We start from the raw sequence: 18,128 nt of genomic DNA, 5'->3' as shown, positions 1-18,128 counted from the left end.
ACCCAAAGGCCTTTGGGTGATGAATGCACCACGCATTTTTTTGAAAGACCTAGCGTTTAGAAAAGATTGGTCTTCCATATCATGGAAGTGCACCAGAGACTACCTAGTGCTGATAATAAAAACTGCAACAAGACTCACGGACGAACTCGCAATCAAGATTGAGATTTTGGAAACAAAACTGAACAACACAATCAACATAACCATCTACAAAACTCGTCTTGACGAGATAAACAAAGAAATGAAAGACAGTCAAGAATATCTAACACAGACAAAATTGCAGAAACTTGCAAAAGAATTGAAGAGGTTCTCCTTGGAACGCATTCATCCTTATAGTAGCAAAGACTACAAACTTAACGATAACTCAGATACAAACAGTATGTCTTCAGACAACAGCTCAGATCAGAGCGGAGATGATACCACAACACGAGGTCGTGGGAACTTCAGGAACAAAAGAGGACAACAAAGAGGCCGTAGCAACTACTGGCGCCCCCCTTTTTTACAAAACAATGGACAAGGAATACCATTCCATCCATTCAACCCCCAGTTCCAAGGGTGGCCAAACCCATACTTCCCGATACCCATGAACCATCAAATGCCCCCACAAGGTGCCCAAAATTACCAGCAAGGCCGTCCTTTTTCGGGAATGGCCAGAACAACCGGAGGTCGAGGCAAAAAGGAATAACATGGTCCGCCCAGACGCGACAGGTTCAAACCAGAAGCGTCACCAAAGCCAACACAGGACAAGGTCCGACAATCTAATAGTCAACCTAACAGGACTAGAATTGACAGAGAACCAGACAAGTGTCCTGAACAAAGGATTAGGCTACGTGCCAACCCCAAAAACAGACATTTTCAAAACTAAGTGCGAACTTGCAAACTTTTGCCGCACGCTGAAACTGAAAGCGTTTTTCAAAGGAGAACAACAACCTCAAGAAGGAGACACCACTTTAAGAAATAAGTCCACCTTTTGCCCACTTAACTCGCAAGTACCCATTGAGATTAGTACATTTGAACAGGCCATCATGAAGGAAGTTGAAGAACTAAATCAACATCCTCCGAGACCTTTCCAGAACCTAACAAAAGCGGAAAAAATCGCTCTGACAGAATTGAAAGATAACCATGACATTGTCATCAAGCCTGCGGACAAAGGCGGAGGTGTAGTCCTACTATCAGCAGAAGGATATGACAAGCAATGTATGAATCTATTAGCAGATACAAAATTCTACCAAGTGATTACAACTGACCCAACAGCACGTTTACAAAGGACAATAACCCTTATGATTGAGGAAGCAGAGTGTAACAACTGGTTATCTAAAAAAGAGGCGGACTATCTGGTAACGAAAGCACCAGTTACGCCATATTTTTACTCTCTACCCAAGACACATAAAGATAAGATGCCCCCACCAGGAAGACCAATTGTCTCGGGGATCAATTCTATTCTAGAGCCACTGTCTCAATTTGCGGACCAGTACCTGAGACCACTGGTCCAAACCACGCCTACCTACCTTAAACATACACGAGACTTGATCAATAAGTTACAGAACTTCGAGTACTCAGAAAACAGCATGCTGTTAGTAGGTTTAGACGTCGAGAGCCTATATACAAGCCTTCCACAACAGAAAACTTTAGAGACTCTCGAATCAATATTGTTTAACATCGATTGGCACCATCGAACTCCAAGACACTTTGTATTGGAGTGCTGCAGACTGGCCCTCATGGAAAACTTTTTCCAATACAAAGATACCCTCTATCTCCAGCAACATGGTACATCTATGGGGAGTACCTTTGCTCCCAGCGTGGCGGGTCTCTACGTAAGCACATTTGAACAGACCTACATCCACAATGTGAACAACCCCTTCTTTCGTCATATACTCTTCTGGAAGAGATATATTGACGATATCTTCTTAATCTGGAAAGGAGACAATGAATCACTAACAGATTTCCATAGGTGGTTGAATAATCAGGATGAATGCCTGAACTTTACATATACATCCAATGCGCAGAGTCTTGACTTCTTGGACATTACCATCTTTGCCGAAGGAAACACCTTACAAACAAGAACATTCTTCAAGCCTACTGCCAAAAACAGTCTGCTATCCTTTAACAGTTTTCACCCCCGCCCTTTGAGAGAAAACCTTCCGTATAGTCAGTTCTTACGACTGAGGAGAAATTGTAGCTCTATAAAAGACTACAAATCCCAAGCAACTGATCTCTGTGAAAAACTAACGGCTAGAGATTACCCCAAAAGAATAATCAACTCCTGTGCTAAACGAGCCAGAAATCAACCCAGAGAATCTCTACTGGAAAGTCACCCAAAACAGACCGATGACAGAACTACATGTGTCACAACCTATAGCCCAATAACAAATCACGTGAAAAAAATAATCAACCGCAACTGGAGGATTATAACATCCAACACCCTGACCTGGTCGAAACCAAGATTTGCAAATAAAAGGAGCAGCAACATAAAAGATCTTCTGGTCCACACAAGACCACCTCCGAAGAAGAAAAAACAACAACCAGGCCTTTGGAACAACCCTCCAATCACTGGACACTACCCCTGCGGAACCTGCGTTGTTTGTGCAACTACAGAACCTACAAAAGAAATGCAGTTACTTCCAGACTTTTCATGGAAACTGAAAAAACACACCAACTGTAACACTAGCCACGTTGTTTATATGATCACATGCCCTTGCGACATGCGATATATTGGGATGACATGCCGAAAAGCCAAACAGAGACTCTGTGAACACAGGAGCAATGTCAACTGTAAGAAAAGCACGACAAAGATGTCATCGCACTACAAAGAGAAACAACATACAGCCAATGACCTACACTGGGTAATCCTAGAAAGCCTGGATACAGTAGACAGAAACGCAGCCAACATACTGTTCGAAAAGGAACAACGTTGGGTCCACAGGCTCAAAACGGACACCCAGGGCCTTAACGATTCTGTTCCTTGGCTGTCCCTCAACAGATAATCAATACTTTAAGCCCGTCTGTAATACCTTAGCTCAAGTGCAGAACATAAGTGGCCTGATAACCCTGCTCACATTGCATACCAGTGACTTTTGAAAGTGTTTTATGTGAGCAACAACAGAACCTTTGCGCCCTCATATAAGGTTTGGCATTATCCATGCCAACCTCAACATACTAAAATATGAAAATTACATTTCCCTAATACCTGTACCTTAGGCCACCAACTCGGCAAAGAAAAGGCTGCACCCAGCTGGAAATATACCTCTGCAACTTTATTACAGAAAATTGTATTAATTACTAGGTACCCCCCTATGACAAAGCATTCACTTTCGATATAATTAATAACAGTATTTATTACCATTATAGACCGACTGGGAAGTATGTCTTCTGAATCATCCATAATTGGTGCAATTAAAAATTCTTTGCACAACAACAATTATAAATCATGTTTGCTATAAAATAATCCTCCATTCTAATTTATCTTCAATACTTTTCTAACTTTGAAGCTAACTGGAAAGTATTAAGGGTTACAAAAGAGCGAGCGGGAAGTATTTCTTCCATCTCCACCATTACTAGGTAAAAATCCACCCAGAACTAGACTGACGAGTAGTTCCGGGTGATGACAGGCAGAGCCAGCACATGCGGCCAAGACCGAGTAAGAAGGCACTAAGGTAATGCTGACATCCGAGCGCGCCGAGCACAGGAACAAACCGCAAGTACAAGACCGCGCCCTGTAACATCTTTCCTTTAATACCCCTTTAGTAAGGCCTCTCTCGATCAGCCTTAAATCCCCGAGGAAGCAATTCTTCTAATAAAATAAGGTACGCATTAGAAGCAAAGCGCACATAGCGCACTGGGTACCACTCGAGTCACGCATCACGCACTTACGAACAAAGACCCACGGACAACTTTTGGTCAAAAAAAGCATGTGAAGAATTTATTTTAGCACGTAATAATCACACACTCGAATGATTTGTGAAAGTAAGCATGGTATGTCTGCAGTGTGTATGCAACCACAAGCGGCCACATTTTACACCAGTTCTCACTATAGAACACGCACTGAGAAAGTACAATGTTAAAACTATGGGCACCAAAATACAGTATTAGTCTTTTCTGCCCACCGAAGTATGACAAAGGAAGAGTTGACGCCTGAAATGAGTATGATGAAAGTATTGCCATTTTCTAGTTCCTTAAAAACAAAAGGTACTATTGTACATAATTATGTGTTTTCCCTACCCCGTCTCCCTGTTTGTTGCTGTTTGTGTGTATGTTTTATCTTTCAGGTACAATGAGACCTTAACCCACGAAGAATCAGGTCAATAACCTTCTTTTCTTCTCACAACGATTTTTTCACTATTTATTCACCCCCATTGGTCCTGACGAAAGCCTAAGATCCTCTGACTACCAAAGGCTGAAACATGTTGACCTCTTTTTAAAAACCCTATATACCAAACGCACTTGAATCCCTAACCAATTCAGCAAGTGCACCTAATTTTTTATTTACAGTCCGAATCCAGACTTATTAAATTGCCTCTGTCTGGCTGTCCGGACTTTTAATAACGACACCATCACTTGACCCCCCACTTTCCACGATCACTACTGCCTTAAACCTAAGGCAAAACCTCCTGGTGGAGGGTGCACAATACAAAAAATGACTCAATGATTACGCACGCACGTGTAGAAAAGCGGGTACCCAGTATATACCGCTGAAGAGATATCACCTAAATACACGTGTATGAGGGTCATATTTGTTGGGAGATACCAGTTCCTCGACTTGTGAACCCAAGGTTTAAGCAGGACAAGTGATCCTTTCCCCCTTCTGATTATAAAAGTTAACTACGGAGACTGAAAGGATTTTCACTCTACCTCCCCCATCCCCATGATTATACTAGTAATGAATGACTGCCATAGTGGTCGCACTTTTCACCTGTCTGAAAAACTTCTGTATGCTCTTTAAGACAGCGATATGTAAATGGGAGAAACCATTGCTCGTGAATAAACAAACTACCTTATATAATCACATACAACATGACAAACAACATGTACACCAAGCAGACACAAAGACGGTACGTACTGTGGGAACCGTGGCTAGCCATGTACACAAGGCAAACATGGCATGGCACCTCTGCCATGCAATGCAGAATGCAGGGATAGAAGGGAGCAAAGTATGTGCGAAGGTGGCAAGTGATTCTCGATTATAAAAGTATACAATGCAAAGTGTTGAGGGGATGTGCCGGACAGACTTGAGTATGCAGAGCACACACATGTATATGTCAACATACACTGATGGTCTATTGAGAGAAGTGGACAGTAGACGCAACCATGATAGTACAGTCAGTAGGGAAGATTACAGAAACGTAGCACGTACGTGCCTCCCCCCCAAATGTTTAGGGTATTGGTCTAGCTTGGTGTATGCAAGGCTAGCGTAGGGGTATGAATAAAAGGCACGTTTCGCTGGGTGTGGTTCTCTTCCGGTTCGGCGAACATGTCTGATAAGGCTTACATCGCCAAGAGGCTGACACCGTGAGCGAAGGTGGCTGCGTGAATGATGCTCTCAGCGTGCTGGTATCCAGAAACCGTCATAGCCGCTGCGACGCACATATGCTCCACAGTTCACTTTTCAACACCACCGTATGTGAAAGAGGGCCCACCATGTGCCGGCGGAAGCTCCTGGGCCGAGGTCTGCGAGCTCAGGAGGTTCCTGAGATTAACGCTGGCTACCGCGAGACAGGCACACAGCGCCCAGCCTGAGGCCCAGGAGTGTGGAGTACTCTGTGTACTACTAACACATTAGTCCAACAGGTACCAACAGTGGAACGGTGTTTTGAAAACATAGTGGGCATTGCTAGAACTGTATCTGAGAATGGAGATGAAGGTACTCCCTTCGACCAGGTACAACCAACTCTAGGTCCCAAGAGTGGAACGGTGTCTTGATCCCACAATGGAAGATGTACTGTATTACCTGTTGCTTGGTTTTCACAGAACTGCCTTCGTTGAGGTGCATCAGACTCTGTGCTTGCGTAGCTAACTGTTGCACATGATTATTGTGCTTGGTTGACACCAGTTGGTGGAGTACATGGCGGTACAGCAGGCCCAAACAGTGAAACGGGGTCTTGATTCTATTATTAAGGATGTCATAAGTTAAAGTCTGTGTTGATTTCCGTGTACCCCCTCCGATCATGTGCAATCAACTCCATGCTTTTGAATCCAACGGCATGTGGCTGTGAGTCGTTAATGACCAGTGCCTCTGGCTTACACTGCGGTTAGCAGGGTTCACAATTTAGATCGAGTGGTGATTGTTTAATTACAGAATCCAGTAGTCAAGTAACTACAACGTCTATTGAAATATACACAATATTGTTTTAGTACACTTGCTTGAAGAACTTTGTTTAGATGAGTTATCGGTTTAGTGAAGTGACCATATTCATCTTGCAAGTCAAAAGTAACAGTGAATAGTGTAGACTGTGGACAGATGAAATCGCAATTCAAATTGTTTTGATATATTTATTGCAGAGTTTTCTGTCATTTATTTTGTGAAAAGGCAGTGAGAAAAAGTATTCATGGTTGTGTGTGTGAGTACTGCCTTTAATTAACAATACTGACAGTAGTATTCACAATTCAGATCGAGTCGCTATTGTAGATGACGCATTCCTGTAAGAAAATACATTGCTGTATTGTGCTCTGTCTGCACCACTTATACGCATCATTGCAGGCTCCACACACGGTCTTTGTGGCTTCACGCATTGAAAACTGTGGAGCTCAAGTCGACACGTGTCAGTGGGCCCTTGATGTACGGTGTCTCTGGCCAACAATGCAGACAGCAGTGTCCACATTTGAGGTCGAGTCGGTATTGTAGATGATGCAGTTCTGTAGGAAAAGACATTGCTCCAATGCGCTCTGTCTGCACCACGCATACTCATCATTGCAGGATCCGCACACGCTTTAATTTGCTTTGCGTATGACAAACTGGGCAGCTCAGGTCAATGCCACGTGGCTGTGGGCCCTTGCTGAACGCTCTCTCTGGCTATACTGCAGACTCCAGTGTTCACATTTGACATTGAGTCGGTATTGTAGAGGACGCACTCCTGTAGGAAAAGCCATTGCTCCAGTGCGCTCAGTCTGCACCACTCATATGCATCATTGCAGGCTCCGCACACGCTTTTTTGTTGCTTCATGTATTGCAAACTGTGGAGCTCAAGTCAATGCCACGTGGCTGTGGGCCTTTGCTGACCGCTCTGTCTGGCCTACACTGCAGACAGAAGTGTTCAAAAGGCATTGCTCCAGTGCGTACTGTCTGCACCATGGATACGTATCATTGCAGGCTCCGCACTCGCTTTTTTGTTGTTTCGCTTATGACAATCTGGGCAGCTCAAGTCACCTTACGAAGCTGTGGGTCCTTGCTGACCGCTCTCTGTGGCCTACACTGCAGACAGCAGTGTTCACAAATCAGATTGAGTCGATATTGCAGATGATGAAGTGTTGATGGCAACAGATATTGCTCCTAGTACGGCCATCCTGCAGCACGCATCATCGCTGGCTGTGCACATGCTGAATGCTTTTGATGTGGCTATCTGAGTGCACTAAAACTGATGAGGCATCTATAATATAATCTTTTTGTGTATTATTTTAGATCTATTGATTGTGTCTCAGTGTACCACAAGTTGTGGTTCTTTTACGATAGAATTTTTTCTGTATTATTTCACATCTACTGTCCCTACCTTAGTGCAGCACAAATTATGGATTCTTTTAATATTGAATCACTGCGTGTGATCCAATGATTACTGTTGTAGTTAATGGTAGCAGCAACTATTCCCTGAGGGCTGCTTTACACTCACCCCACACGCATCCAGCACAGACGTCATTGGATATGTGGCCCTGGTAATAAGAAGGTGTTGAGCGCACGTGCCTGTACCTACTTCACTATCTATCTGTGTCATTGTGTTCATTATCTATGCATGATACTGCCCCTGGGGCGTAGCACATTATATTTTGCTGTGGACAGCGTATGCAACCATGTTTCCTCTGGTAGTGGAGAAAACTTCGGTTATGTAACTTTTAGGTGTATGGCTATCACAGGTGGAAGGCTACTTTACAGACCATGAATATTGATGAAGATCATGGTTGTATGTTGTGTGTAGTGTAAGATATGTGTACGTAGCAAAACGTTTAGAAAAAAGCTCTCTAAGCAGAAGAGGTGTGTCTCATCAAATTCAGTACAGAGATTGACTAAAATGGGTGGCGTTTTCCAACTGTTACAATGGGAAATGTTATGAACTAATGAAAAATGCTTTTTTTATGGTCACATGGCAATCGCGCACCCAGTGCGTAAGGAGACCGCACCCAACGTGATTTTGAGAAAATATATTTACTATAATATAAGTTTATCACAGTTAGAAATATATAAATGTTTATAATATTTTTGATTAATGCTTGTTCTCATATACACTTTAAAGTTATTTACATATAGTTATGAGACGAAAAAAATGAGGGAATGGCGTACGTGGCGTGACACCGTACGTCTATGACGTAACATAGGGTGTGGCAGCGTGCACTCGTGGCATACGCAACGCGCAGCGGGCGCGACCCTATACGTACATGACGTAACGTGCGGCTTGCTGGTGCGTACAAGTGCATATCAAAGTAGTAGCTGGCGCGACCTCATATGTATATGTTGATGCGCGGGACGCAAACCCTCCGGATACGAAATGTACATCATTTAAATGTGTTGGATACGATTCACGTGCTGATCGAGCTTGATAGACTACCGGTACAGGACTGTAGTTGTCTAAAAAGAAAAAAAAATGATACACATATTTTTTGGGGAAGATATAAAACATTACATAATTTCTAAAGTTAAAAAAAGAATAATAGAGTTGCTAAATATTTAAAAACAATTAGAAAAAATATTGGTTTTATAAATATTAAAATATGAAACTAACATTTAAAAAACCTTTGAAATTCACTGAAAAAAACATAGGTTTTAAAGACGTTGTAGTTAGGAATTAGCATTTATAAAACCTTAGAAATTCACTGAAAAACCATAGGTTTCAGGGACGTTACAGTTAGTTGGACATTTGACTCATATAAAACCAGAGAAATTCGCCAGTTATAGTTAGTTGAGCTAACTATAACTCGCGCGCCCGCAATGCACTGCTGATGACGTCACATATTGCATCACTCATGACATGGTCAGTGACATCACTGATGACATCTCAAATGACATCACTGATGACATCATCCAGTGAATGCGTGTTTCTGTAAAGTTTAAATATTTTTCATATATATCTACGCCAATAAAATCACAGTGTGGTGATGAAAAGTCTTGCTTCAAACAGGCTACACACTTTTGCCTACATGACGGACTACATCCCGTCAAACTGGTGACACCAAATGGCGTCTCAACAGGTACGCTGCTTGAGTGGCGGGCTTCTTCCGCGGCTGGGCCAGCCGCTCAAATCACAATCACAAAAGGTTGCCTCTATTGAAGAACCTCAAACAGGTAGGTGAAATGTTTTTCTCTGTGTTTTCTGGCCGCGGAAGTTCGCACCTTCATACAGAATGAATCATGAGGCCAGGAGTTGTGATTGTCCCGACTTCTAATAGCGCAGCAATTCCTTTAATTGTACCGGACAATGGTTTCCTGAGGCCCACTAGAGGGCTGTGAAAATATCGCAAAAGCAAGCGGAATTGCAGGCAACCCACTGGAGGGTCTAATTGGCTGATTGGTGTATGGGACTTGAAAAGAAGTTTGTAGTACTGCCTGCATGTTTACATTCACCCATGAAGAAGAAGCTAGGAGCTTGGAAACACGTTGTTGTAATGAATTGGGAACACCATTTTGCTGGTCCCTCTGAATAAATTGATTTATGTGAATCGATCTGGCTGTGAGTGCTTCTTCGATTTGCAGAACAACTTTTGGAAATGTTTTTCGCTGTGTGTTCTGGCTGCGGAAGATCGCACCTTCATGCAGAATGAATCATGAGGCCAGGAGTTGTGATTGTCCCGACTTCTAATGACGCAGCAATTCCTTTAATTGTACCGGACAATGGTTCCTGAGGCCCACTGGAGGGCTGTGAAAATATCGTAAAAGCAAGCGGAATTGCAGGCAACCCACTGGAGGGTCTAATTGGCTGATTGGTGTATGGGACTTGAAAAGAAGTTTGTAGTACTGCCTGCATGTTTGCATTCACCCATGAAGAAGAAGCTAGGAGCTTGGAAACACGTTGTTGTAATGAATAGGGAACACCATTTTGCTGGTCCCTCTGAATAAATTGATTTATGTGAATCGGTCTAGCTGTGAGTGCATCTTCGATTTGCAGAACAACTTTTGGAAATGTTTTTTGCTACGCGTTCTGGCCGCGGAAGATCGCACCTTCATGTAGAATGAATCATGAGGCCAGGAGTTGTGATTGTCCCGACTTCTAATGGCCCTGCAATTCCTTTAATTGTACCAGACAATGGTTTCCTGAGGCCCACTGGAGGGCTGTAAAAATATCGTAAAAGCAAGCGGAATTACAGGCAACCCACTGGAGGGTCTAATTGGTTTGGTTGCCATACTACAAATACCAACATGCACTACTAAAGGTACTCACCTGTAAAACCCACTAAAGGGCTCTGATTGGTGTATGGGACTTGAAAAGAAGTTTGTAGTACTGCCTGCATGTTTGCATTCACCCATGAAGAAGAAGCTGGGAGCTTCGAAACGCGTTGGTGTAATGAATTTGGAACACCATTTTGCCGGTCCCTCTGAATAAATTGATTTATGTGAATCGGTCTTGCTATGAGTGCGTCTTCGATTTGCAGAACAACTTTTGGAAATGTTTTTCACTTTGTGTTCTGGCCGCGGAAGATCGCACCTTCATGCAGAATGAATCATGAGGCCAGGAGTTGTGATTGTCCCGACTTCTAATGGCGCAGCAGTTCCTGAGGCCCACTGGAGAGCTGTGAAAATATTGTAAAAGCAAGCGGAATTGAAGGCAACCCACTGGAGGGTCTAATTGGTTTGGTTGCCATACTACAAATACCTATATATATATATATATATATATATATATATATATATATATATATATATATATATATATATATATATATATATATATATATATATATATATATATACGCTCACTCCTTTCTCCTTTTAGGTATCAGGAAAGTACTCCACAGGAACTTCAGTTGCCACAAATTACTTTAATCCAAATTACCGGGACAAGTATAAAATGACGCGTTTCGGCGATACCTTAGTCGTATGTTTACGTTGTGTGTGCCGAAAAGCGGCCATTTTAAAACCAGGGTAAAGCAGATCACATGGTTAGTCATTCATCAAAATCAAAAACGGACTGTCTTTTTATCAGTTTCAGGCGCCATCTTAGAGTGTCTCAATATAACTTTATCGAGTACAAAGACTTGCACACTGTATGATACATAATAATATATTGCCGCAACAGTTATTTCTTTAACGGCAACGTCAATATTAACATTATCAATATAACGTTTGTCAATCACATGATCACTAACAGCTGAAACCAAAGCCATTAGTGTAGATTTGGCAGGTTTTCATGCAAAAACTGATGTCCTAGATTTGAGGCTGACTAACGTGGAAAATCGTCTTGACGCAATGCAAAATAAAGACCAAGAGCTGATTGTCCTTCGCAGCAAGATAGTTGATTTGGAGGACCGTAGTAGGAGAGATAATATTTGTTTTTTTGGTTTTCCTGAAAATATTGAAAATCAAAATGCTAGATTATTTCTCTGTGACGTTCTTCTTAAACTAACTGGCATTACCTTTGATCTTCCACTAGAAATACAAAGAGCCCACCGCATAGGTACTCCAAGGAAAGATAACACAGCTCGACCAAGACCTTTTATCGTTTTTTTTTTTACGACATGAGCAAACTCGATTTCTACTAACTACAGTGCGATCGCAAGGATCATTTTCATATAAAGGTCACATCATCCAAATGGCTAAAGATTTTTCTAAAGAAACTAACGAAAGACATTAAGCATTCCTCGCTATTAGACCTCAGTTGCGGCAATTGGACATTAAATATGGTCTACTCGAACCAGCTCCATTTTGAATTACGAAAAGTGGGGACTCTACAGACTTTTATTATCCAGCAGATCTGCAGCAATTCCTAGATCAGATAAAAGCACAAGCTATGGATACACAAGACACTTCAACTGATCATAACCATGCGCGTTTGAGTTCTACACAACCATTTGATAATAGAAGGCGTAATGTTAGTAACCCTTGCCAAAGAAGAAGAGATTTAGAAAGACCTACTCGTGCCCAAGATGATAAATCTTCAGCGTTGCACGCTGCTTCTGTTTTTTTCAGCAGATCAACATAGAGATGAATCTCGTTCCCCTCTTAAGCCTGCCTCAGAAGAAAAATGACAATTGTAATATGATGAATTTAGTTCTTTAGTAAACATTCATGATGTTCAATCTGAAATAGTCTTATCATCGCATTTTTTATATTTCTATTATAAGAGTTAATTCGATTAGACAGTACCTACCTATACAATATAAATGGAAACTGTATTCAGGTTTTGCATAATAGTATGCTATCTATTTACCATGCATTGTTATATTATGCACTAGGTTATACAGTTTTATTAGAATGTTCAACTTTATAGTAATATAATATTTAATAATATTCGTTTTAGTTTCTACTCCTTTCTCTGTTCTATTTAGTACATATGTTATATTAATCAATTTCTAATTTATGTGCATTTATATATAATAATGCATATGCTGTGGCTCAATCAACCTGGGGTGCACAGAGGACTGGTAGCGTGGAGGGAGTAAGTAGTAGAATAAACTGCTGGTTGCGGTCGCGGTATCCCCTCCCCGCACCCCCTTGCACTATAAATCACTGCTGGCGTGGATTTGGGAGCAGTGGCCCTGAAAGATGAGGCACAGATCCTGAGGCGGTGCCCTCTGCAGGGGTGCAGAGGAAGGACTCCACTGTCTGGGACCCACCTTCAAAATTGGGAGCAAAGAAAACAGAGAGTGGTGTTGGGTGAATAACAGATGAATTTGCCTGCGAAAAACAGACCCGAAGCCGTGAGGTGAACGGCTAGACTTTGGCAGGATTACGTTGTACAGCAGCACCCAGGGTCACCCGTGACTTCGCTTCCCGCGCCTGAGGGGCCGCTATAAAACCGGTGGAGGGCTCCTGCAGTGCGACTGAAATCGCGGCTGGGCTGGACCACCCCCCTTGGAACTGAAAAAGTGTGAGACGCAAACCAAAGGTGAAATACGGGTAAGCCGAGTCATCATTTTGCTTGCTTTACCATTTTAACTGGATTACATAGTGCCATTATGGGGGAAAAGAAAACTGCCATCCAGTGAGAAGAAAAGGCCCACTAAGAGTGCACCTATCACTAAGTGCCACATGCATCAATGTAGGAATTTGAGATTCCTAAATTGCGAAAATTAAGGAATCGCAATTTAGGAATTGCAAAATCCTATGCATCAAGAAATTACAAAAGTTTTTGCGATTCCTTAATTTTCTTTATTTGCGATTCCTTAATTGCGAATCGCAATTAAGGAATCGCATTACATTGATTCAGGAATCATTGGGAAGGCATTCTCATTTTGCGAATTCGCAATTAAGGAATCGCAAAATGAGAATGCAATTATGAGGGTGCAGGGGGGGTCCAAAGGACCCCCCCCTGCACCCCTGAAATGTCACGTAAGTACATTTTACCCACACACATGTCCCAAGGGCATGTGTGTGTGTAAAATATAAGTTTCAAAAATGCACTTTTGTGCATTTTTAAAACTTTTCGCAAATTACCATAAAGGTTTACTTCATGGTAATTTTCCGCTTCCTAATTGCGAATTCGCAATTTAAAAAAAATCATGCATAGCATTTAAGAAATCGCAAAATTTCCGAATTCTTAAAATTGCGATTTCTTAAATTGCGAAAAATGGGAAAAAAAAGATGCATCCCAAAAATGTTTTTTGCATTCGCAAACGGCCAAATTTTGCGTTTCGCACCGTTTGCGAATGCAAAAACCAATGATGCATGTTCCCCTTAAGTACCTGATAAATTCAATGTGACTGATTAATAGTGAGATCGTGCATGTAGAGGAACAACTGGCAGCAACTAAAATTGCACTGGACGCCGCCTTGAAGGTCCCTGTACCTGAAGAGACGCCAGATTCCTCTGCTCACATTAATAAAGAGAGATAAAAGGCGGACGAGGTGACCAAGGTAGAACCACCATAAACTATTCCATTTAATAACAAGCATTTGCATAGCCAATAGGTCTCGCCTTTGGGACCTTATTAGTGTTTAGCCATACAACAGTTGATGTTGTTGCACCAAGGATATTGTGCTGCATAACTAAACACTTATAAGGTCCCAAAGGCAAGACCTATTGGCTATGTTTTGACTAAACGGCAGAGTTCTTGGATGGGGACAGCAAGACTACAACATTTATTTGAGGTGACTCTGTTAGAACATGGACAGAGAACGTATGGACTGTCAGGAAAATCCTTGAGGCCCGTACTTAAAATGTTTAAGCAGAGTAAGGCATTTGTGTGCTGAATCGGTCACTATATTTTGGAGAGAGGGAGCTATCTGCTGTATTACTCCGTGCTTAAAGGTGCCGCAATGCATGGAACTATTGTAAAAGTCATGCAGGGAAATGGTTTCTAAACAAATGACTGATTACTGGTGTTGGCGCTCCGAGGGCACAGGACACTGGCTGTTGAAGTAAAAGTGCCGGCGGGGACGGAGGGCTTGAACAACAGGGACCCGGGTCATGAGCGTGTTATTGCTGCAGACAGTCTACCCATCCTGGCCGGTTGACATTGTAAACCTAGACACAAGGGTTGTTTGAGGGACGCCTGCCAGATTGACAATGTAAATGTGTAACACGTACACAGCCTGAGAGAGCAGGCTGTCGGCGGGTGGGAGAGTGCTGGAGCGGGGTTGGTCACACGGAGATTGAGTTTTGTTTGAATTAGATCAGAGCTGTGGGAAACGGCACCTCCCAGAGGGAGGGAGAGAGGGGGAGAAGGGAGGGGGTAGTGAGAGAGAGGGGGAGAAGGAAGGGGGCAGTGAGAGCAGGGAGCAAGGGGGTGGAGGAGCATTAAAATGAAAGTGATTTGCACGCTGTAAGGCTTAATGAGCCATAACAAAAAGACAGATGGCGGTTGCGCGAGTGCACGCGAGTAACCGCAAGCTTGAGGCCAGCAAAAGCTTGTGGTAGCACTTTGAAAATCCACTTAGTAAATGTCTCGCAGAGCAGCGCATGCGCTGGCTCAGGCGAGACCTAAAAAGAACCCAAAATGCCACTTGGCCAATTCCTGTATCTTTACAACTCCATTGGAAATTACAGTCCTATCGAACAACTCCGATCTGCCATCTCCCCAGCTAAAAAAGATAAACAACATTCTATAAGGGAAAACTCCACCATAGGGAAACAGTTAGCCAAGGGCAAAGCCAAACCAAAACAAAAAAAGGGAGGGGGCAAATGGGTGCGTCAAAAGCTGAATACGACACTACAACTAACGCCCAGAGACCCCAAGAATATGAAACTCTATTCAGAAAGCTACATAGAAAACTAGACACTATTGGACGACGTTTAATGGTCGAAGTCAAGTCAGTTCAAAAGGATGTGATCTCTTTAAGAGACTTGATCAGCGAATAATTGCCCCCCCCACATTATGAATAAATACAACACAATGCATAATCCGAAGGCTGGTCTAAAAGAAGGAGCAGACACACCAATACGTATAAGGATCCGCGACAACAACGAAATCTCGAATCTGGGGAACTGGGTTCGAGTCTCGGCAATGACAGTTGAACATCCTGTGATTCTGGGCAAATCACTTAATCTCCCTGTGCCTAAAAAAAAAAAAAAAAGTCTCCTCATGTAATGCAACTCGTGCTATGTAAAGCGCTCTGATACCTGATTCGGTTCAAGTTCGTGCTATATAAAACTCTCTAAAAAAAAAAATATCCCTGATGTACCTATTAGGTGTTGCCAAATTGACCAGCCCATCCGGGATTTAAGTACTAACAAAGATGTAACAGCACCATCTTTGAGGGCTGCAAAAACTAACCTGGAGGATAAAACAACTAAGGCCTGGCAACGATGGGCTAATGCAGAGGAGCCATTACATTTACATCTTCACCCACAAGCTACCCCTTATGTTATAGTCTTGAACAATGTCCCCATATTACCATCAGACCAGAACGAATCCTATGAGACACTAAAAAACCGACTGGTAAACTGGATAATCGGGGAAGACTAACTTTGGTATAAATGTATTACATCAAAATGTCATAATGCTGAGAAGGGTGAACTGGGTGGGCAGTTCTAGAAAAATATATAACGGTGATTGCCTCGTGGTGAATTTTCAAAATAGAAATCTCGTAGGGAACCTGTTGGAAGACCTTGCCAATAACACATCTGATTCTGGTCTAAAGTATAAGGAATTTATAACAGCGACCCAATTAGGTTTCTTTTATAGACCTAGACACAGTACAGCAAACCCAACGCCCACATACAACCAGCATTTGCCGGTCCCTTTGTTCAATAGATATGCGCCTTTACGTATATGCAGTGAAATTGATTGACTGTGGGGGGGGGATAGCAGTCTAGACAACTGAGAAACTTGAACTTATGGTACCAGCTAAGGAGACGGACGTTGACCTTAATCTATCAGATGGGAAGGGATATACGGCCCAGTCCTAGGGTTGGGTTCCTACTCACGTGTGTAACCAGACGCAGGCTGAACTAAACGAACACACCTTGAAGGAAGACAAAGGCGAGTTACAGGCGAAGGTGCATGTTAAGGACTACCCACCCATCTGTGATCCGTTGGAAATTGGTTATCGTACTCAGTTAGATACAGGTCCACTATCAAAACAAAAGGAGGATTCCCTCTGTATTATGACATGGAACATTGCAGGAATTAAAAATAAAATTGACGATGTAGAATGGTTAAAATCGTTGGAGGGTTATACCTTGATCTTAATACAGGAAACATGGCATACTGAGCCCTTTGTTTAAGATGGTTTTAAAACTGTTTGTACAAACACAACTGCATCAAGAATGGAGAGATCTAAGGGTGGTTTAGCGGCATTAATCACCCTAACAACGCCCCTAAATTTGGGGAGGAGATTTTAATTGTGAGACATGTAATATTGAAGCAGAAGCACGGTGTGGATTTTGTGACTGTTTCGGTGACCGAATCCCTCATTTCCCCACAAGCCTCATGGGGAGGCAATTAACAATGTTGTTTACAAATATAACTTAACTGTCGTGGACCCTATCCTCCCTGACACAGTAAATAACTTACAAACATTTATGGGAGTAAGGTCATCGTCTAACATTGATCACTTTATAGTTTCGGCAAATAGATCTGGTGGAAAAACTCTTGATCTATGAGAGTCTTTTAAGCGACCACCTGCCCTTAATCCTGACCCTGAAGAGTATTCTGACAAGCAAAGATAGAGGCAAGACCATGGACCTGAACATTTGGGATCAGGGTAATAATGATACCACAATATGTAGACATGTGTTGATCCTACTCTTTTTATGAATAACCTCACGGCACGTAAACAGCGAGAAATAGCAATCTGTTATGATAGTTCTTCATCAAATCTGGTTGTTATAGAGGCATTTGGAGGATAAATTGCAAACAACCTGACCACTAAGAGGAAAAAAAATGGTTGTGACCCTAACCCTAGGTGGTTCAATAAGGCTTGCTCCAGGTTAAATAAGAACCTAAAAAAGGTGTTGAAGTTAAGACCAAGAGACAGTGCGAGTATAATAACATTAAGGAAACGTTATAAAAAGGCCCTGAAAGATAAGAAACAAGAGATTCGAGAGGAGGCCTGGAATACATTACTATAGGCTGCAGATACACAAGACTCAGTCTTGTTTTGGAAAACTATCGACCATCCATTTTTTAGGGAAGACACCGCAGTAAAAATAGACACTGTGGTTCCTCCAGGAGAATGGATATCGTACTTCGAGAGTATTTTTAACTCTGGTTCTGGTAAAAGAACAAATAGTAGCAATGTTTACTACATCTTAGTGGAGCCAGTAACATCACCCCCCATAACGTCAAATGAAATAATATCCGCTCTACAAAAAGGCGTAAATGGTAAAGCTGCAGGCC

At 42.3% G+C, this 18,128-nt stretch overlaps 1 protein-coding gene across 10 annotated transcripts in view; it reads right to left on the bottom strand.

The window, feature by feature from the left end:
- LOC144754917 (protransforming growth factor alpha-like) overlaps positions 1-18,128 on the bottom strand; it is a 1,071,904-nt gene that overhangs the window by 998,691 nt on the left and 55,085 nt on the right. For 6 of the 10 annotated variants that reach the window (XM_078643262.1, XM_078643259.1, XM_078643267.1 and 3 more), the window contains exon 2: positions 12,263-12,355. The exons of the other annotated variants lie outside the window; for them this stretch is intronic. The gene's annotated coding sequence lies outside the window, so the exon portion shown is untranslated. The remainder of the gene's footprint in view (positions 1-12,262; positions 12,356-18,128) is intronic. 10 annotated transcript variants of the gene reach the window in all.

This window comes from Lissotriton helveticus, chromosome 5_1 (genome assembly GCF_964261635.1).
Source record: "Lissotriton helveticus chromosome 5_1, aLisHel1.1, whole genome shotgun sequence".
NCBI lineage: Eukaryota > Metazoa > Chordata > Amphibia > Caudata > Salamandridae > Lissotriton > Lissotriton helveticus.
The sequence above is the reverse complement of the archived record's forward strand: the minus strand, read 5'-3'. Positions and strand labels throughout refer to the sequence as shown.